The sequence below is a fragment of the Hyperolius riggenbachi genome, chromosome 7, assembly GCF_040937935.1.
Source record: "Hyperolius riggenbachi isolate aHypRig1 chromosome 7, aHypRig1.pri, whole genome shotgun sequence".
Taxonomy (NCBI): domain Eukaryota; kingdom Metazoa; phylum Chordata; class Amphibia; order Anura; family Hyperoliidae; genus Hyperolius; species Hyperolius riggenbachi.
In genome coordinates, this window is record NC_090652.1 from 15350761 (window position 1) to 15367119 (window position 16359).

Sequence of the window (16359 nt, forward strand, 5' to 3'; positions counted from 1 at the left end):
CGGTTCCATGCCATAGGGGGTTGTTTTTGTCACCAATCTGGCGATTTTTCACCATGCCCACTTTGGACAGCAAGTACGCCACTTGCAACCACTGTCAGCGGAAGTTGAGCAGAGGTGCAGACCCCTTAAAGTTCAGCACCAGCTCGCTCATCAACCACCTTGCTGCGAAACATTTCCACCAGCATGAGGAGTTCCAGAGGCTGAAGGCATCTGGTGCTGGCAGTGGCACCACACCCATCACTGCACAGCCTTCAGCAGCAGCAACAGCAGCCACCCGCCCTCCTGCTCCTCCAGCAGCACCAGCAGGAGTGCGGAAACGCACTGCTCCTCCCCCCTCTGCAACTCCTGCCGCCGACACTGAGGCCTGTTCTGGCAGCCAGTCCTCAGTGGCCTCCTCTGCTGTGTCTGCTGATTCCCGTGCCAGCAAAAGGCCACGCCAGAGCCTTTTGAGCGAGTCCTTCCAGGGGGTGGTTAGGGCTCTGCCTCCCAGCAGCCGTTGCATGCGGCAGCTGAACGGCTTGCTGGCACGGGCCATGTGCTCCCAACTCCTGCCGTACACGCTCGTGCAGGAGGGGAGCGACATGCGTGCGCTGCTTGCTTGTGCAGCCCCAGACTGGCAGCTCCCCAGCAGACACTTCTTCGCCCGCAAGGCCATTCCTGCACTGCACCGCTTCGTGATGGCCAATGTGGAGCGAGGGCTGGAGCACGCGGTTGGTGAAAGGGTCCACGTCACCATGGACTCCTGGAGCAGCCGCTTCGGGACAGGCCGCTACCTGTCCTTCACTGTCCACTGGGTCAGCTTGGTGGAAGGGGGTGAGGATGGGAGAGCAGCAGCGGGGCACAGCAGCAGCAGCAGCAACACAGTGGGTGGTGCCACCCCGCAGGGTCAGGGGAACTGCAGCAGGTTGCTCCGATCCTCTGCCATCCTCCGGCACACCTGCCCAACCCCCCCGCCTCAGCAGCAGCGTGAAGGCCCGCCACTGCCAAGCGCTGCTGCAGTTGGTCAGCTTTGGGAAGACCAAGCTGACGGCAACCCATGTGTTGGCCAAACTCCAGGAGCAGGAGAGGATTTGGCTGACCCCCAGAGGCCTCAGAGTCGGAGAGGTGGTGGCCGACAATGGGGCCAATCTGGTTGCCGCAATAGACAGGGGAAACCTGACCCACATCCCCTGTCTTGCCCACGTGCTGAACCTGGTGGTGCAGAAGTTCTTGCGCACCTACCAGGGGATGGGCGAACTGCTGGAAACTGCAAGGAACGTTGTGCGTCACTTCCGGCGCTCGGCTGCAGCCTGTGCGAGCCTGGAAGACGTGCAAAAGGAGCTGGAGCTGCCACGCCATCGGTTGATCCTTGATGTTCCGACTCGCTGGAACTCCACCCTGGCGATGTTGGAGCGTCTGGTTGAACAGAAGCACGCTGTCAACCAGTACCTTGCCCTGGCCACTGTTTCCGCCGCTCAGAGAAGGGACAAGACCAGCAACATCCCGTCCATCGTCCCCGATGATGACTGGAGGCACATGCAGCAGGTGTGCTTAGTGCTGGCTCCCTTTCTGCAGGCCACTAACATGGTGAGCAGGGACCATGCTATGGTCTGCGAGTGGGTGCCCCTGGTTTGTCTGCTGAACAGGGCCCTCGATGCTTTGCTGGAACAGGGAGCGGCAGCCTTGGACCAGCAGGAGCGGCAAGCAGCTGCACAGTCCACCTCTGAGGGGGAGGAGGAGGAGGACTTGGTGGAGGTCCCTGACCTTGCTGCTGATGAGGGGGATCAGCACAGCGCAGCTGAGTTGGTGCGGGGGTGGAGAGAAGATGAGGCTGAGGAGGCAGAGGAGGAGGATGAGGACAGCACTGCCATCGATGTGCCAGCACACGTGGCCCGCCTTTTCCCAATGGCAGCGCACATGCTGACGTGCCTGTGCAAGGACCCCAGGGTGATCCAGATGAAGCAGAGGGAGGACATCTGGATCAGCATGATGTTGGACCCACGCCTCAAGGGGAAGTTGAGCCAGTTCCTGCCGCCTGCAGGAGGAGACCCAGCGCAACAAATAAGGAGCTTGCAGCAGGCCCTTGTTGAGCGCTTGGAGGAAGCCTTCCCCCAGCCTTCCACCCCCACTGTCCAGCCAGCACAGAGGCAGCAGCAGGTGCCTGCATCCAGCAGCAAGCGCCCCACAGACCTGCTGTCTCTCAGCCACGAGCTCTACAGGACTGTAGAGGCTCCGGCAGCAGTGACTAGAGAGGAGGTGCATGCAGCAGCATCCTCCTCCGGTCACAGCCAGCGCCTGACCCGCATGGTGGCTGACTACATGGGGTCCTACAGCGGGCTTGACAGCGATGCCCCTGTTGATCCCATGGAGTATTGGGTCAAGCGCCTGGAGATCTGGAGCGAGCTGGCGCAGTACGCCCTGGAAGTGCTGTCCTGCCCCCCTTCCAGCGTGCTGTCCGAGCGCTGCTTCAGTGCAGCTGGTGGCGTGGTCACCGAGAAACGCTCACGTCTGTCTCACAAGTCTGTGGACAGACTGACGTTTCTGAAGATGAACCAGGCGTGGGTGGAAGGCGAGTTCCTGGCCCCTGTTGTCGGCGAGAGGGGGACATGAAGTGGCTGCCGGAACTTAGAACCATCGTTAATGTGCCTTACCACCCTTTACCACCTCCTGGCTCCTGCTCACTAAGCCAGCCTGGTTCACTTTGACTATTACGTCGCCTGCAGCCACACATTTTACACCTACAGTGGGCTGCTGTGTACTGCCCTTCTGCTGTCTCTGTGTTTCCCACTGTCAGGGTACACAGAATTACATTCTGCTGCCACTCTGCCACCAGCTATTACGTCAAAAAATAGCTATATCTGTAATTGGTTGTAAAACCAAAACTACAAAACCATTAAAAAAAAAAAGGTTTAATTTTTCTGAGGTGCACGGGTTGAAAACTGTGTTGTCCCAGTTGTGTATTGGACACGATGTGGGCTGCACGACCGCTGTCTGGGACCTCCTGTTGTGTTTATTTACAGCCCTGGTATCACCGCTAGGTACCAGGGCTATTATGTCACGCTGCCTACCTGCTGCCACACTCACACTACTCCTCCATTCCTCCTGCCTCTGCTGCTGTCTGTCTGTGTTTCCCACTGCCAGGGTACACAGAATTACCTTCTGCTGCCACTCTGCCACCAGCTATTACGTCAAAAAATAGCTGCTCACGTAATTACTCCTCCATTCCTCCTGCTGCTGTTGCTGCTGTCTGTCTGTGTTTCCCACTGCCAGGGTACACAGATTTACCTTCTGCTGCCACTCTGCCACCAGCTATTACGTCAAAAAATAGCTATATCTGTGTAATTGGTTGTAAAACCAAAACTACAAAACCATTAAAAAAAAAGGTTTAATTTTTCTGAGGTGCCCGGGTTGAAAACTGTGTTGTCCCAGTTGTGTATTGGACACGATGTGGGCTGCACGACCGCTGTCTGGGACCTCCTGTTGTGTTTATTTACAGCCCTGGTATCACCGCTAGGTACCAGGGCTATTATGTCACGCTGCCTACCTGCTGCCACACTCACACTACTCCTCCATTCCTCCTGCTGCTGCTGCTGTCTGTCTGTGTTTCCCACTGCCAGGGTACACAGAATTACCTTCTGCTGCCACTCTGCCACCAGCTATTACGTCAAAAAATAGCTGCTCACATTACTCCTCCATTCCTCCTGCTGCTGCTGCTGTCGGTCTGTGTTTCCCACTGCCAGGGTACACAGAATTACATTCTGCTGCCACTCTGCCACCAGCTATTACGTCAAAAAATAGCTATATATCTGTGTAATTTGTTTTACAAACAAAACTAAAAAACCATTAAAAAAAAGGTTTAATTTTTCAGAGGTGCCCGGGTTGAAAACTGTGTTGTCCCAGTTGTGTATTGGACACGATGTGGGCTGCACAACCGCTGTCTGGGACCTCCTGTTGTGTTTATTTACAGCCCTGGTATCACCGCTAGGTACCAGGGCTATTATGTCACGCTGCCTACCTGAGGCCACACTCACACTACTCCTCCATTCCTCCTGCTGCTGCTGCTGTCTGTCTGTGTTTCCCACTGCCAGGGTACACAGAATTACCTTCTGCTGCCACTCTGCCACCAGCTATTACGTCAAAAAATAGCTGCTCACATTACTCCTCCATTCCTCCTGCTGCTGCTGCTGTCGGTCTGTGTTTCCCACTGCCAGGGTACACAGAATTACATTCTGCTGCCACTCTGCCACCAGCTATTACGTCAAAAAATAGCTGCTCACATAATTACTCCTCCATTCCTCCTGCTGCTGCTGCTGTCTGTCTGTGTTTCCCACTGCCAGGGTACACAAATTTACCTTCTGCTGCCACTCTGCCACCAGCTATTACGTCAAAAAATAGCTATATCTGTAATTGGTTGTAAAACCAAAACTACAAAACCATTAAAAAAAAAAAAAGGTTTAATTTTTCAGAGGTGCCCGGGTTGAAAACTGTGTTGTCCCAGTTTTGTATTGGACACGATGTGGGCTGCATGACCGCTGTCTGGGACCTCCTGCTGTGTTTATTTACAGCCCTGGTATCACCGCTAGGTACCAGGGCTATTATGTCACGCTGCCTGCCTGCTGCCACACTCACACTACTCCTCCATTCCTCCTGCTGCTGCTGCTGCTGTCTGTCTGTGTTTCCCACTGCCAGGGTACACAGAATTACCTTCTGCTGCCACTCTGCCACCAGCTATTACGTCAAACAATAGCTGCTCACATTACTCCTCCATTCCTCCTGCTGCTGTTGCTGCTGTCTGTCTGTGTTTCCCACTGCCAGGGTACACAGAATTACATTCTGCTGCCACTCTGCCACCAGCTATTACGTCAAAAAATAGCTATATCTGTGTAATTGGTTGTAAAACCAAAACTACAAAACCATTAAAAAAAAAAAAGGTTTAATTTATCAGAGGTGCCCGGGTTGAAAACTGTGTTGTCCCAGTTGTGTATTGGACACGATGTGGGCTGCACGACCGCTGTCTGGGACCTCCTGCTGTGTTTATTTACAGCCCTGGTATCACCGCTAGGTACCAGGGCTATTATGTCACGCTGCCTGCCTCATTGACTGCCTGCTGACACACACTCATCCTCCTCCTCCTCCTGCTGCTGAATTTACCTCCTGCTGTCTGTGTGTTTCCACTGCCAGGGAGCACATACAATGGCGCTTCCAACATGCGTGCGCCACCAGCTATTTGTTACGCTCAAAAATAGCTGCATTTCTTAAAAAAAAAAAGGAGGAGGAGGAGGAGGAGGAAGTACTGAACAAAATTCTGGACACAACCTCTCTTTCCACCTTTTTTTTTTTTTTTTTTAAAGGAACATCCCCACATAATCACTTGCTGTTGTTACTTGGAAAAAAAGATGTTTCTTGCATCATTCACCCTCAAAACAAGTGTTGGAAGCTATTTAAGGCCAATTCGAATAGTCAGCTCGAATAATGAGCTCGAATAGTGAGCTCGAAGTCTGAGGTCGAATCGAATAGTAAAAAATATTTGACTCGAATATTCGACTGAATTCGAATAATTTACTATTCGAATTCGACCAAACTCGAATAATAAAAAGGGGTATCCGAGCACCACTGAAATACAATACCCTAATTATTTTAATGGGAAGTGTCAGTTGAACTAAGGATTAAGTTCTCAGTCTCATAGCTCACTCAATCAATTCTATGAGATTAACATTGAAAATGTGGAGAACGATTTCTAATAATATATTTAGTAAAACAGTTTTGTCCTAAACTTCCAGTCAATTGCACACATACAGCTTACTTCACTCCAAAACAGCCAGATATGTATTATCACACAGCTCTCATTTAACGCTTGTATTCTCACAGACAAAATAACATTCCCTTGCATGGACTTATCTAGCATTGTAACATTCTTCCTCTCATAGCACTGGCTTCATTAACCATATGCTAAACATGTACATGTTATATCACTTTCCCTGATTTTAAAATATCAACCTGTCAAACAGCTCTGAGACACAACACATCCTCACATGAGACATCTTCACATACTAATCAGCTTTATTCAACCAATTTCTCACTCCTATTTAAAACAATGCTATATCTCATAGAGTAAATATTCTTCATGTATTTATATCATTTTATTGTATTCCATTTATTGTCTTAATGATCTGCAATATATGTTTGTTTAACTAATCTACTCCCCCGTTTGTGCAGCGCACTAAAATATATTGAACATAATTTGCACTGTTAAATTTTCCATTGTCTTCTTAAAGTTGTAAAAATTCAGTCAGATAATCTAGTAAAGGACTGCACTTCTAGCCATACAATCTTACACGATCTAGTATACAATCCCCACACACATCAAACTGCTGCATAATAAAATTCATCAAACAAACATAACACCACCTGTCAGATATAGACTGCAGATTATGATACCGTACAAGTTGGCCCCTTTTTGAATGCATGAAATGGTTAAATTTAGTGAGTAGGTCCCAGTACAAGAACTGATCGGGATATATAGAGTGAAAGAAACATTCCGTAAGGACAATATTTCCTATTTTTGATTAGAACTAGACAAGCAAAGGGCACAAATTAAAGTTCCCCAAAAGAAGCCTTCTGTCTCCATTCTGATAAACAGGGATTGCAGTCAGAATGTGAGTGTAGCAGCTCTGCCAAGTTTGTACTGGGTGTCATATTTTTCATTTTCACAGTTCTCCAGGGCCCATGTGTGTGTAAGTTCTATGGGCCTACATTATTAACCTTAAAATAATATGTTTAATGGAAATGGGTTTGATTACTGTATGAAGTGTGATAAGGATACTATACTATTTCTAAGTCTTCTAGTTTCCCACAAATCCAACATTGTGAGGATGGGGCCCTTCATTCTTTCCTTACCCCTATTATGAATCCCTTCTTGTAAACGTTTTGAGAAACATACTGTATGTAAAGTAGGAGGTGGTAGACAATTTGTCTTTTGAAAACTGCTATTTGTACCACTACAACCAGGCCAAAAAGTGTGCTCTGTACGCATTCCAGTGCTATGGGACCAGAGATTGTAGAACTGGTATTGACACTTGGCTACATTCACACAGAAAAAAAAATCAAAACTTATTAAAAGGCATACTATATCAGACTTAATTATGTTTACCTTCTCTATCAATCATATACAACATAGACTTTATGTAGCTTTTCCTATTTTAACTTTCCTGAACCATACAACAACAGCTATCAACAAATCCCAGCTTTGATATATTTTGCTGAACATGCACACTATATATATTTTCAAACAGTCCTCGCTCACACACACACTGGAAAACACAGTCATCACAGCATTCCCTGCATAACTCACACCAAGACTTCTCAATCTGCTAATTAGACAGAAACTACACCCAAATTAGTAACAACCATTCATAACCCTTCTCCTTTCTTGCACAATCCTCCTGTCAGACAGACAAGAGATATCATTTTCATTTTTCCCTCCTCCATTATTATTTTGTATTTATTCATTATACCCTGAGTTCTTGTTTACCCAGCAAGCTCATGGTTAATCAGAACTCCTAGGAGTGTGTAAGGGGCTGAAAGAGACCAAAAAGCCTTCATACTAAAATACTATGAAAACATAAGTTTGCCTCCTTAACACAGAAGGCATTTGCGATTATTCTACCCTCTAATACTATTATCCCCTACTGGCAGTTCACATAAGCCTTGCTAGCCCATGATTTCTGTAGAGTCTTAGTCTGTACACAGACGGTGTTACTGCTGTTTGAGCTGATTCCTTAGGAGGGGGCATAGTGAGCTCACAGCTGCAGACAAGCTCTGCTGGTACAGGGGGGTTAATGGAACACTGCAGCAGACCTTTTCACTACCAAATACTGATTTTTCCAATGTTAACCTGAAACTCTAACATATTTGTAGCATGGACGTTTCATTTAGTAATATTTGCATCTGGACCTTGATGTTTTTCCCAGTAGTAACTTCTTAAATTTATACATAATTCAATTTTTGTTTTCTCAGGCTATTTACCACTATACTAAATTAAACTTGTTTTACCATTTGGATGTCTATCACATATGACTTGTAATGGTGATGCCGTATTCTGTATCTCATTTATTTAAACAAGAAAATATGTCTCCCAGATTCTGAAACTCTGTGGTATAGCTGTTTGGCCTACACATAATACACTCTCATAAGCAATATGTCTCTAGATTCGTTGGAGGCTGCTGTATAACAATACAACCCCTTAGAATCTTCCTCCAAGTACAGCCAGCCACACTTATTAACACACAAGCAAACAAAACAACAACAAATAAAACATACAATTTAACTGTCCCTAAACTTTCCCTAATTATATAATTCCATAGATCTATTCTGTCAACCAGATTTTTTTGGGCAACCAGCGTAAAATTATCTCAATTTACAAATATACCAAATTTTGTCATCAAATACTTACAGTCTAATTCACCTACATGTTACTGATTCAACAACAACAACTACAAATAATTTCCTCAAAGATCAATAAAAAGTATTTCACAATTCACCTAGGTCTAAAAAATGGTCTTTGGTTCATCTCATAAAGCATGCTCTTAAATATTACTTGCTCTGATGTTAACGCCATGGCTCAAAATAATTTCCATAGTGCACTTCTATTTTTTCTTTTCCTCCTTTTCCTTTTTTTTTTCTTTCCCCACAGATATCTGTAACTTTTACTCTTCCATGTGGTATCTCATTACATCTCACCTAACTGGATATATCCCTTCCCACTATAGACTAGTGAGGATTTCCACTATAGGCTTAACCAGAGGCAATTACTCTCTGGCCGTGATGAGTCTAATACTCAACCCATTACCTCTTCCAGTTAAGAACGAGGATTTCCCTAGGAATTATCCAACTGCCTGCATACAGATGATAAGTCCTCTTCTCAGCCTATTGGTGACCATAAACTATGCAACCTGAGGTCCAATCAATCCCAGCTTCACCTCAACTGTGCAGTACAAGGGACTGCTCAGACAACATTAGGATCAAGTGCAGAGGCTGCACAGTATACAGGCAGCACATAAGTGAGGATTTCCACATTTCCTACAGACGTCTCTTCCCACTATTCACAGATAGTGAGGATTGCCATATTTACAAGTTCTTTCCACTAGATTATATAGCCTTTTAAACTATATATACTAGTGAGGATATCCAAATTTTACAATAGTTTACTTCCAGACTGGTTCGGAGTGCCAACTTACAACCAAACGTTCTCTGGCAATTGCGCTCCAGGTACAGCACCAAGTGTGACAGATTTTAGCTAAGTGCAAGGTATCTGCTTACCTGTTGTGCACATTCACACTGGTAGCTTGTCCCCAGTTCGCTGGACCAGATAGGAATCGGGTGTCAGGCTGGACCCTCCTGCCTGCCTCGCCAAACTGTTGTGAAATACCACAAATCGATGTCTTGGAAGTAATGTATTGGTTTATTTACTGTACAGGAGACGAAATATTGTCTGCCGAGGAATGCTCGGATTAGAAGTTATATACTCCAAATTACACATTACAATCATTCCTCCTACCAATAACCTGATTGAATCCTCACAAAATCTCTAAGTTAACTATTGGAATACAGATTACAGCATAAATGAATACATGAATACATATTAATATTTAAGTGGATGAGATCAGTCAGTCGTTAATTATTATTAGAGATATTTGCTTCAATAGTAGCTTGTTTAATTTAAGGCTAGTTTGACTGGTGAGATTCACACAGCGCCATCCTTATCTACAAGACAGACAAATCATTCCTAGTAGCACATTCCAAACCCATGAAACCATGTGAAAGAAGAGAACTAGTCTTATACGAGTAGCTGTATAGAACAAAGGGAGTGTGGCAAAATGGCTTACAGGAGGCCATTTTATTTATCAATTTTACTTCAGTGTCTGTGGTTGGGTTTGCTATTTTCATGCATCCACCGCCCACATCTAAAACCTCATGAAGTCCTGCAACTTCCACCTCCGCAACATCTGCAAGATCCGCCCTTTCCTGACCTCTGTCACTGCCAGACTCCTCATCCATGCCCTCATAATTTCCCACCTCGACTACTGCAATGCCCCTCTGTCTGGTCTCCCTATGACCCGAATTGCCCGCTGCAGTACGTTACGAATGCGGTAGGTAGCCAGAATTATCCACTCCTCCCATCGCTCCACCACGTCAGCTCCCTTCTGTGAATCCTTCCACTGGCTTCCTATCCAGTCCAAAATCTGATTCAAGATACTGTCTGGCCTTCTAATCTGTCCACAAAACCTGTCCGACCTGCATTTTTGATCTTACTCAGAGGTACACACCTAGCCGTTCACTCTGCTCCTCCAATGAACTTTGCCTGACCACCCCCCGCATCACCCAATCCCATGCACGCCTCCAGGACTTCTCAAGAGCTGCTCCAGCACTATGAAACTCCCTACCTCCCTCCATTCGGGTCGCACCATCCTGCAACATCTTTAACAATGCCCTCAAAATGCACCTTTTCACCCTGGCCTATCCCCCCTCACTGGTGCTCTAAACCGGCTGCTGAACATTGAACTCTGGTCCCCTACCTTTCGTGTCCCTACCTCTCCCTCTGGATTGTAAGCCTTCGGCAGGGTCCTCCTCCTTGTGTCTCCTACCTGATCACGCACCTCCATCAACGTACACCCATCCTATGGATTTGAGTAAACTCAACTTGCCTACTCTTCATGCACCCATCCAGTGACTGACTAAGCATTACCTTGCACTCATACTGTGCTGCGTGATCTGATTTTCATGTATTCCTGTATTGTCTTATTGTTGTATGTCACCCCTAAGCATTGTCTGTAACCTTAACTAATGTCCAGCACTGCGTAGTAGGTTGGCGCTATATATATATATATATATATATATATATATATATATATATATATATATATATATATATATATATATATAATGCAAAAAGCATGCATGTTTCGCCATAGGAAAGCACTATATTAAAACTGACTTTTGTGGGAAGATCCAACATGTACGATTTTACAATGGTACAAAAAAAGAGGCAAAGAGCTGTGATTTGGAATGCAGCCCATAGGCTTTTACTGAGTTTGATTTTGCATGTGTTTTCTTCTATGTGGATTTAGCAAAATACATTGAAATTGGGAATGTTCAACAGGCATGCATGTGCTGGTAATGAAAATAGAAGGTGATGAAGAAGATGTATATAAGGGAGTAGTGCTGGGATTATTATTATTATTATTATTATTATTATTATTAATAATAATAATAATAATTAATTAATAAATAGTATTCAAAGGCTGACTGCAGGTGATTCCACAAAAGGAACTTGCAGTTAGCTTATTCACCACAAGGTGTCGCTCTCACCTCTCCCACGTGGAACGCACAGAAAGGAGGAGATTAATCCAAAGACAGGAAGTGATGTAACAGCAGGAAGAGAAGTTGCAGGAGGTGAGATAGCACGCGGCTGGAAGAGGTAATTATGTGAATCTTGTTATATATGGAGCAGAGCAGAGGCTTGGGGTGGGCATGCTTTGTTACAGAGGAGGACATAGTACACCAGTCACTATCCTGATCATCCCCCTTGATGAGACTTATATATAACTGCTGTGACTTATTTGCCAGTTTTTTATTGCTCCCCCTACATGTACCATAGATTATGGGTCGGATCTCACCTTCCTACTAATAATTCAGTCATATCACAGAGACAAGAGAAGATATATAGTAGAGTGACCAGACGTCCCGGATTGACCGGGACGCGTCCCGGATTCGGGGTCCGCTGTCCCAGGCAGCATGAGGTCCCGGGAAACGTCCCGCTTTCAGCAGCGGGACGTCCCGGCCTCGGGTCTCTGGCCACTATCTCCGCATGAACTGGCAGCGGCGTCTATAGACGCCGTGCCAGTTCATTGCGTGCAGCCCCGCTCCAGCCTCCTCTTCCGGTGTCTGCTCCGACACCGGCAGGCGAGCAGGGCTACGGCAAGATGGCTGCCTAAGCCCTGTACTGGAGACTATGTGTCTCCAGTACAGGGCTTCGGGCGCCATCTTGCCGTAGCCCTGTCAGCACGGGAAACTTCAGGAGGAAGGTGGTCCCAGGAGCAGCGCGCCAGAGGCCGGAGACTTCTGCCAGCCAGGTGAGTAAATGCTTTCTTTTCCAGGTGAACTTTGCCCGCATTGCGTTTCTTGCCTGGTGAAATGTTTGCCCGCATTACGTTTCTTGCCTGGTGGTGAAATGTTTGCCCGCATTGCGTTTCCTTTCTTGTGAAGTGTTTGCCCGCAGTGCGTTTCTTGCCTGGTGAAATGTTTGCCCGCAGTGCGTTTCTTGCCTGGTGAAATGTTTGCCCGCAGTGCGTTTTTTTGCCTGGTTAAATGTTTGCCCGCAGTGCGTTTCTTGCCTGGTGAAATGTTTGCCTGCAGTGCGTTTCTTGCCTGGTGAAATGTTTGCCCGCAGTGCGTTTCTTGCCTGGTGAAATGTTTGCCCGCAGTGCGTTTCCTTTCTGGTGAAATGTTTGCCCGCAGTGTGTTTCTTGCCTAGTGAAATGTTTGCCCGCAGTGCGTTTCTTGCCTGGTGAAATGTTTGCCCGCAGTGCGTTTCCTTTCTGGTGAAATGTTTGCCCGCAGTGCGTTTCTTGCCTGGTGAAATGTTTGCCCGCAGTGCGTTTCTTGCCTGGTGAAATGTTTGCCCGCATTGCGTTTCCTTTCTGGTGAAATGTTTGCCCGCAGTGCGTTTCTTGCCTGGTGAAATGTTTGCCCGCAGTGCGTTTCTTGCCTGGTGAAATGTTTGCCCGCAGTGCGTTTCTTGCCTGGTGAAATGTTTGCCCGCAGTGCGTTTCTTGCCTGGTGAAATGTTTGCCCGCAGTGCGTTTCTTGCCTGGTGAAATGTTTGCCCGCAGTGCGTTTCTTTTCTGGTGAAATGTTTGCCCGCATTACGTTTCTTGCCTGGTGAAATGTTTGCCCGCTGTGCGTTTCTTTTCTGGTGAAATGTTTGCCCGCAGTGCGTTTCTTGTCTGGTGAAATGTTTGCCCGCATTGCGTTTCTTGTCTGGTGAAATGTTTGCCCGCATTGCGTTTCTTGCCTGGTGAAATGTTTGCCCGCATTGCGTTTCTTGCCTGGTGAAATGTTTGCCCGCATTGCGTTTCTTGCCTGGTGAAATGTTTGCCCGCATTGCGTTTCTTGCCTGGTGAAATGTTTGCCCGCATTGCGTTTCTTGCCTGGTGAAATGTTTGCCCGCATTGCGTTTCTTTTCTGGTGAAATGTTTGCCCGCATTGCGTTTCTTGCCTGGTGAAATGTTTGCCCGCATTGCGTTTCTTTTCTGGTGAAATGTTTGCCCGCATTGCGTTTATTTTGTACTGACATGTTGACCGCATTGCGTTTATTTTGTACGGACATGTTGCCCGCATTGCGTTTTTTTTGTACTGACATGTTTGCCCACATTGCGTTTATTTTGTACTGACATGTTTGCCCGCATTGCGTTTATTTTGTACTGACATGTTTGCCCGCATTGCATTTATTTTATACTGACATGTTTGCCCGCATTGCATTTATTTAATACTGACACGTTTGCCCGCATTGCATTTATTTTATACTGACATGTTGCCCGCATTGCGGTTATTTTGTGCTGACATGTTGCCTATTGCGTTTATTTTCTGGTGTCCGGGGTAACTGTTACTGCATTTATTATTTAATGGTCATAGATGGCTATGTTTGCTGCTTTGTGGTTACGGTATACTATTAGCATCACACAGTTTCTGCACACCCATGATGCAAAGTCTCGTTTGTCCACATCATGGCGTAAACACTGCTTTCTTATGCCTCGCTGTTACATCATTACGTTAGCTCCGCCCATACAATGTCATGGCCACGCCCATTTTTCACCGGCGCGGCCCCCCCGCCCCCGGTCTTCGGCGCTGCGCGCTCCTCAGTCCTCCCCACTTTTCGGCGCGGCACACTGCGCGCGCCGCCGCCCCCCCCCCCCCACGCCCCCCTCCTCGTCCCAGGTTGGACCCACAAAAATCTGGTCACTCTATATATAGCCATGTCCCTCCAGTGCTGGCATTTACCCCTGTATAGCCTATTCTGCCCCCAGCATTGCCATATTACCCTGCAGTGTAGCCGTATCTCCCCAATCACCCCCCTAGTTTTCAGCTCCCTCCTGGGGTAATAGTAATATTGGGTAGTCGTCAGGGCAGAGGCTCAGGGGCACCAGTCTCTGGGAGTACAACCCTGAGGGTGTGCCTGTTCCCCCCACACCTCCCCGAACACTTCAGAGTTACGACTCTGCATGTTTGGGAGATTACCTAATACTGGGGGTATATCTGCCTATACTGGGGAGGAGGCTGCCTGTCTGACTTGGGGAAGGGTCTGGAGGCAGACTTGCCTGTCCTGAGAAGAGAGACTGCTTGGGGTACATTTGGGTATCGATACTTGTGGCACGTCTGGCTATCTAGCCTGGGAGGGGAGTATCCTAATACTGAGGGAACATCTGCCTATATTCAAGGGGAGGATGCCTAATACTGGGCTACATATGGCTATCTAACCTGATTAGGGGTACTGCTTAATACACAGGGTACATCGTGATATGTAATCTGGGGTTGGTGGGCTGCCTAATTCTGCCTACATTCGACTATCTGTAATGGGGATGGTGGGCTGCCTAATAGTGGCTATGTATACAGGGGAGGGGGGCTACCTTATACTAGGGGGACATCTGCTTTGTAATGTGGGGAGGAAGACTACTTGATGGACCTGGCTTTTGAAACCCTTAAAGGGAACCTAAACTGAGAAGGTTATGAATTTACCTTTTAAAATAATACCAGTTGCCTGACTCTCCTGCTGATCCTGTGTCTCTAATGCTTTCAACCACAGCCCCTCAACAAGCATGCAGATCAGGTGCTCTGACTGAAGTCAGACTGGATTAGCTGCATGCTTGTTTCAGGTGTGAGATCCAGATACTGCTGCAGCAAATAGATCAGCAGGGCTGCCAGGCAACTGGTGTTGTTTAAAAGGAAACATCCATATCCCTCTCAGTGTAGGTTCCCTTTAAGCACTTTATTTGGCTTGAGGAAGTGGGCAGAGACCCACAAAATATGTTGCCTGTGCTTATTAAAAAATAATTATATTTATATATATATATATATATATGAATCTTTCATTATTGAGGTAAGCTACCTCCCCTTTTTCTCTTATTTGTTTTAAACTCAGTTTTATATACACCTGGGTGCCTCCTAATGCCTTTATGATGGCTTCCCGGGTCTTCCACATATTAGTCACCCACCAGACCAGTCACCAGTCAGACCACCCCTTGAGTCCCATCGCTATGTTATCAATGGCTGGAGTGAAATATGGACAGATGTCTGAATTATACACCCAGGAAAAGGGTGAATGTTTAGTGATATGAAGGGTGTGAGCAGGAATCCAGGCGCATACATCTCTATGGAGAGAGTTTGCAGGGAGTAGTAGTTTTATTGTTAGGGTAGTCTGCCTTTATTCCTGAGAATGATACAAAGTATCTATGTTAGTTTACATAATTGCCCCTTAGGGAGGGAGACATAGAGAATAATATAATCTGTGAATAGTGCGGAGCTCTGATTGGCTGATCTTGTATGCCATGGAATACTGAGCCCATAAAATCCTCGTGGAGCAGCTCCCACCTCCAGCTGGTGCCTCACATGTATGCACACTCTCTGTGTTACCTTATCTCTGGATTTCCCTCACTTCTTGTGCTGTCAGAGGTGTTCCATGTTTATCCCAGCCGTTATGGAAGGCAGACCGGTATCTCTTCCCTGTGAAGGGGGAAACTTTCCCTGATAGCTTTTCCCAGCAGCTGTTCATAGCAACAGTCATAACTACAATGCTGTACAATAGAGTTGTTGTGGATCAGTGGAGGTCTCAGGGAGGGAGGTCCTGAAGGAGCAGGATCTGTGCATTGCATCCCTTTTCAGCAGATGAGACAGGTGCACCATATGACCGTATCCATTGTATCTCTAATGAGAAGAAGCCAATGTGCAGTCAGGAGCCACTGGTGTTGGATTGGAGGTTAGAGTGTGCACAAAGATGATGACTGGTGGGTGGAGCCAGGTAACAAGGGGCATGACTGGTAGGACAGGTAGAGAAGATGGAGGCTGCAGCTAGAGAGTGGTTGGGAGGTCTCCCCTGCTTCTGTCCTGGTTCTGGCACTGTCCCAGCTGGGAGATTTGTTGCTATGGCTCTTGGAAGGTTTGGGGTTAGTAGTTGATGGACAGGTAGGGTCAGTATATGGAGCTGCAGTCCCATCTGCCCAGTTCATCAGCTGCCAGAGCCATAAGTAATAATAATTCATAGCTAATTAGCTTCAGCTCTTATCTTCCTATATCTCCAGCTGTTCTTTCTTCACATCCTCATCCATC

At 46.8% G+C, this 16359-nt stretch overlaps 1 protein-coding gene across 1 annotated transcript in view; it reads left to right on the forward strand.

Moving 5' to 3' along the window:
- LOC137525343 (uncharacterized) overlaps positions 1-16359 on the forward strand; it is a 440546-nt gene that overhangs the window by 309090 nt on the left and 115097 nt on the right. The window lies entirely within an intron of this gene.